Here is a 6,000-nt window from a genome sequence, read left to right as displayed (position 1 = left end):
TACCTATATTTTATGAATACAGAACTGCTTTACTTGCATAATGACTTGATAAACATTTAGTACCAGATGTTTTGAAGGTGATAAAATAATATGTGCTGTGTTAGTAGTCGCAGCATTAGTAGTGTAACCTCCTACAGTCGCTTTTATGACGCTTATAAATACTTTTTTCAGCAGTAGCGGCGTAATAACTGCTCCGCCCGTCGCCTCTCTCCAGCTTCTGTTCAACCCGGAGAACTCGCAGAGAAACCATAAACACAGTGAAATGTGGGAACAGGGGGAAGGGACCCAGCATCTCACCAAGGTCAAGTCTATAACTGCCTCTGCCTCCGTGATTTAGCTTCTGCGCCCACGGGCTCGGCCAATGGCGGGCGCCGGCGTGAGCGCGGGCGGGCGGGACCTGGGAGGTGTTGAAAACCTGGTGGTAATGACTTGTCGATGACATCAGGACACAGAGCAGAGGCTTTTCTTGGCCCAGGGTTCACAGGTCAGACAGCACCATTCACTGACCCTGTGATTTATTCTGCCGTGGCCCCTTTCGATACATAAACACAATGTACGCAGTGTATGAAGGGAATGCTCCGTCGTATAGGTGGGTACTCCCGCACCCGCGCTTTTGTCGGCCTCTTTAGTGCGCGCTCCATCAACGTGAGTGACAACAAACAGTTTGTAAAGATCTCCTGGACGACAAGCCCGGATCATCTCTTAAAGGTGTAAAGACCCGCAATGGGAACCAGCTGCTCCCGAAATGCAGTGAAAGTCTCTCCATATTTAAAGATAGTATCAGTGTTGGGGGGGGGGGAGGATTACGGGACGGCAGCGCGGACGCCTCACTACCTGTCAGTCAGACGGATGGGGTGGAGGCCGAAAAGGGTTTTGTGCGCGGTTTAAAGAGTAACTCACCCCCCGGTGTCAGCGGGACGGGGGCTGTGGAGGATGTCGCTACAGTCAGCGCTAATGTCTAACGCGCAGGTTCTGAGGAGGAAGCGGGAAGTGTGCAAACGTGCTACTCTTTAACAAAAGGGGTGGATTATAGAGAGAAATCAATGTGGCGGTTACGGGATGGAAGGTAGTTGTGCCACTTTTATATAACTACACATAAATTAGCCTTGATAAAGCATGAATAAATAATGAACTGAGAGAATTGTTCATGTTTTTAACTGCTTAACAAAGAGTTTAGGGTTAGAAGTTATAAGGTTAGAGTATGAATTAAGTGTATTGTGTATTCTACTTTTACTGCCTCACTTTTTACTCAATGTTCTGTGCAGCGTTTCTCTCTGCACGGACTGAAAATGGTGTTGTTTTTGTTGAACATAAGGAGGGGCGCCATTAATGGAGGCGTTCGTGGCAACCTAGGGTGAATAGCTTGAATCATTTTTAGTAAACAATTTTTTTGTTATGAATTACCGTAAGTCTTTCTTCATTCTTTACTAAGACTATTAATGTGTAGTTATCATAAAGTGTTAAAAGTGTGCGTTTTGAAAAATATATTGTTAATCTTTATTTAAATGTTGTGGCCTTGAAATTCATTGACAAGAACTTGCGATAAATACAACGGTTAAAAGTTTAAAGATCAATGGCAAGTCTGTACAACAGTTTATATATTGGATTTCCCATGATAAGATAAGATAAGATAAGATAAGCTAAGATAGCCTTTAATGTCCACACATGGGGAAATGTTGGTGTTACAACGCAGTACATACAGGGGGAAAGGACAGATCCACAGTGAGAATTTAAAGACTCTACTTGATGTCGAGTCCCACCGTTGTGTGATGATTCAGTTAATGTTTTATATCTAATGAAAAAAAAAGGGAATATACAATAGGACTGGGCAATTTGGCAAAAGAAATCATCATAAAACGATTCAAAATGGCTTTCAATATTAATATTCTGAACTTAACAATAGGTTCCAGACAAAGACTTATTTATTTATTTATTACAAAATTCTGCATCTGCTCCAAACCACATACTTTCACTTGAAGAGTTTTGGCTGTGGACCTCCTGATTAAAAAGACCCAAACTGAAGGATCAGCAAAATCAACAGAATTCTCTCGATGGACTTCAGTTTAGTTATGTTAAATGTGAACTAGGAGATAGCCATTATGTTTGTATTACTCATGCATGTGGTCATTTTGTCTGATATTTATTTTGGGGGCACAAATCCTCATGAGATGTTGCTCTTCTGTTCATTACTTTGACTCTACATTGTCTGTAGTGAATCACATGCATTCTCTCTCAATTGTCTGCGCTTTGTTTATGTGAAAAAAGTAAAAGTGTTCCGATATTTATAAAAAAAAAACACTGCATCTGTGGAGAAAACCAATTAAAAATCCGAGAAAATGCAACTGTCACCCACCAACCGTCACCCACCATTGTTATAAAGTTTAAAACAACAGGTCTGAGTCACTCTTTACGGACGCAGAGACTGATAAACAACAGTCTGTGTGAGTCAGCCACATCTCAGTGCGTCAAACCAACTCTTAACCTGCTACTGGCAATGGGAAAACAGAATGATCTGAGCCGAGAAGTCTCTAAACCAGCACGAGAAGGGGCTGATGTTTTTTGGGAGTCTGGCAGATAAGGCCAGAAAAAAAGGTTCATATTTCTGTCATTATTGGCTCTATCCACATGAAACAAACACTGGCACAAAGTCCAACATTCTCTCTGTCAGCATAAATAAACAAAAGTATTTTTCTTTTCACCACAGCTTCAGAAAGCAGTGTCATTTTTCAACACTAAACACGAGATTGCGACTAAGGTTTAACGTGTGGATCGTAAGTTTGAACATTTCTTTCCAAAAATAGTGAATCTCAAGAGAATCCTGACATTATCATACATTTATTAACATGGATGCAACACTATAAAAAGGTAAAGAAGGTAAGGCAATGCACCGTACTATATTTGTTTTGCATTGATCAGGTGGAAAATTGGTTCTTCGCCTTTTTTTCAGTCGGTGAATGAGTCTTATTTAGCATAATCTGAGTACTTCTTCACTTCTTACGCTTTGTTTTCCTCCCCGCTGCCTTAACTGACATCAACACTGACATTTACTAACTTGTCAAACTGTATATATATCCTCTTTTACCCCTTCTCTTTTGGACTTTAGCTCATTGTACAGGCATCCCAGCTATTCGCCCGCTCTGGAGTCCTGAGGTGTAGAAGCATGTGAGGAATCTGTGCCCCCCCCACTCCCTGGACGAGCTCGGCCCCTGTTACCTGCTGAGGGGGAGGCAAAGGGGAGCGAGGGGGAGGAGAGCGCTGTCCCGTCGTGGTTATTTAGCTCTATCAGAGGCTCTGGAGGGGAGGGTCAGATGACTTATGGGGTGAGGTCTGAAGAGCTCAAAGGAGAAAGGCTGGAGATGTCTCGTGGCAGAAAAGAGTGGGAGGTCTGAGGGCTTTTTGGACAAGATGAATGCAAAGACCGACAGGAGAGGTTGAGGGATCGTAACTTTGAGATTGTCGTGTCTAATTAAACCAGAGAAGGCGAGTGATGGTGGAAATGATGATGCTGAGGCAAGGCACAACAGGCAAAACTGTTATTTTCATTTGTTTGGTCAGTTTATTCTCTCAACATAGGCTTTCCTTCTCCAATCTGCTCTAACATTTTACAAAATATTTCACTTATAATCCACTTGCATCCATATATTCACAAGGGACATTGTAATACAAGTTGTTGTTTTTTTTTAATCAAAATGCATTTTTCTCCCATAGAAACATAAAGATCGCCCCTTAAAGTGGCACCAACACGCACAAAATTGTTCTTGTACAAGATTTTTAAAGAACTTATAGAAGGATTTATTGATATCTAATTCTGAGCCTGGTTCGTTAAAGTTTTAGGTCTAATAAATGAGCCAAATTTTTTAATTTTAGGCCAACTTTCAGTCGGATCAAGTTAACTCAAAAATAAAAAATAAATCCCAAATCCCCTGTAAAATGTTTTGAATCCAATATGAACCAAAAGGCTCTAGACTTGGCTCTATCCATCTTTCAGGTTTAAATGCCCCAAATAGGTGCGACTTTGGCCCTTTTTACATATAAAATGCATTGATTCTATATGCAAACTTTACATTGGTATTGGTAGTTTTTGCATGCAAATCGATCTTTTCGACTCAGTGTCAATATTTGGTATAAACTGCTTATAACTAGTCCTGATCTGGTTCAGCCCTGGTCTAGTCCTAGCTACATGTTTAGCTCTAGTTTAACCTCAATTTGAATTAGTTGCCGTAATACAGGGGTGTCCAAACATTTTTCACCAAGGGCCGCATTTTGACACTTAAACGGGGCAGAGGGCCACAAACAACTTGACAATGTCGAATTTGTTGAATGACAAAGTGAATAGTTAGAAATTGCGATGAGCCTCCACACCTTGAATTAGACATAGAACATTAATATTAGGTTGGTATAATATCAATATGCCTGAATTTTCCCAATTTCACAGTAAAAAGTACTACTTTTTGTTGTTGGGCCAACATAGCAGGAAGCTGGAGGGCCAAAAAAAAATTGTCCGAGGGCCGCATTTGGCCCCCGGGCCCTAGTTTGGACATGCCTGCCGTAATAACTCAAAATAACACGTGTGCTTCTTTGCTGCTGGAAGAAGAAAAGTGTGGAGTGTCGGCAACATGTACGTAATTACTATTTTGTATTGTCTTGTACTGGTTTGTGTGATGACAAATAATATACTAGTCTTTATATTTATCAGCCATGATAGAAGCAGTACAGGAAAAAGATACCTGTGCCTGTCCCATGGTCCAAAGCCTGAGATGAATATTGAATTGAAAAAAAAAGCTGCTAATAATAATGAAATGTTTGTTCATTAGTTTTTAGTTTTTGCTTGTATAGGCTCTACATAAACTCACATACCAAAACATTGACATAGGATTTGTTTTGGCGCCATCCCTCGCCGCTCTCCTCTCTCAAACCTTTGGTGTTCATATCTGTCTAACACATTGGTGCGTGCGGTAACCCTGCCTGTCCCGTTTGAGTCGGGGGTCCTGTTACGCCTCTGCCACATGACTTCTGCAAAGAGGGGCCACTGTATGGTTCAAATTAGACCCTGAGGCGTCCCCTGTGCTCACAAAATATGCCAAGTTTTACCTAGTTAGAGCATTTATGGTCAAGTTCATCATTTGACTTGCTGGTTAGACATGGAGGTAATTCCATGACTGTAAACGAAGGCCAAAGCTCATCTTATTCACACAACAATTATGATTTTATCAATAAGAATACCGTATTTTCTGGACTATAAGTCGCACCTTTTTTCATCGTTTTGGCCGGGGTGCGATTTATACTTATCTTTATACGTATATACTTTATACTCCGGAGCGACTTATATGTGATATTATTTATTATTTTTGTGCACGTAAACCACATTTCATACTTATATATGTTTTTGTCTTCTCTATTATGCATTTTTTGGCTGATGCGACTTATAGTCCGGTGCGACTTATTGTCCGGATAATATGGTATATGACAACACTTTTATTTTTTTAAATTAAGGCTTAAACTGTCCAAATTTGACTATCGATGGCGTAGACTGCATGTATTTTTCAGCTTTTTTCTCAACTTTTCTTCACAATCTACTACTTTGCTGATATAAAACTCGACATATGGCCAACTAAACAAAGTCATAATTAAAAAAAGTCATTATTGTGCACTAAAGGCATACGAAGTAGAGGATTCACATAAAAACAAAACAAAAAATGGAGGTAAAGTAAATCAAAACCTGTCTCCCACGTCTGTGATTTAGAGCTGCACCTTCGGGGAGTCGGGAGACAGATCGCCCGGCGGAGAACAAGCCAATTTTGTGCTGCCTGAATATCTCTGTTAGGGCCCATTCACGCAGACAAGAGGAGAGCGTTCTGTTTTTATGGAAAACTTCAACTTGAGGAAGTGGCCTGGAGAGCAAAGAGGAGAGCGCCACTGCATTAGTAAGCGGCACCATTACCAGGCACCAACAGATTCATAACTCTGAAGCTGCTTTGTACAAGAGCACATTTTTACCCT

This window comes from Eucyclogobius newberryi, unplaced genomic scaffold (assembly GCF_026437365.1).
Source record: "Eucyclogobius newberryi isolate DKJ021-1_F unplaced genomic scaffold, fEucNew1.0.hap1 SCAF_8, whole genome shotgun sequence".
Taxonomy (NCBI): domain Eukaryota; kingdom Metazoa; phylum Chordata; class Actinopteri; order Gobiiformes; family Gobiidae; genus Eucyclogobius; species Eucyclogobius newberryi.
Note: the sequence above shows the minus strand (reverse complement) of the source record.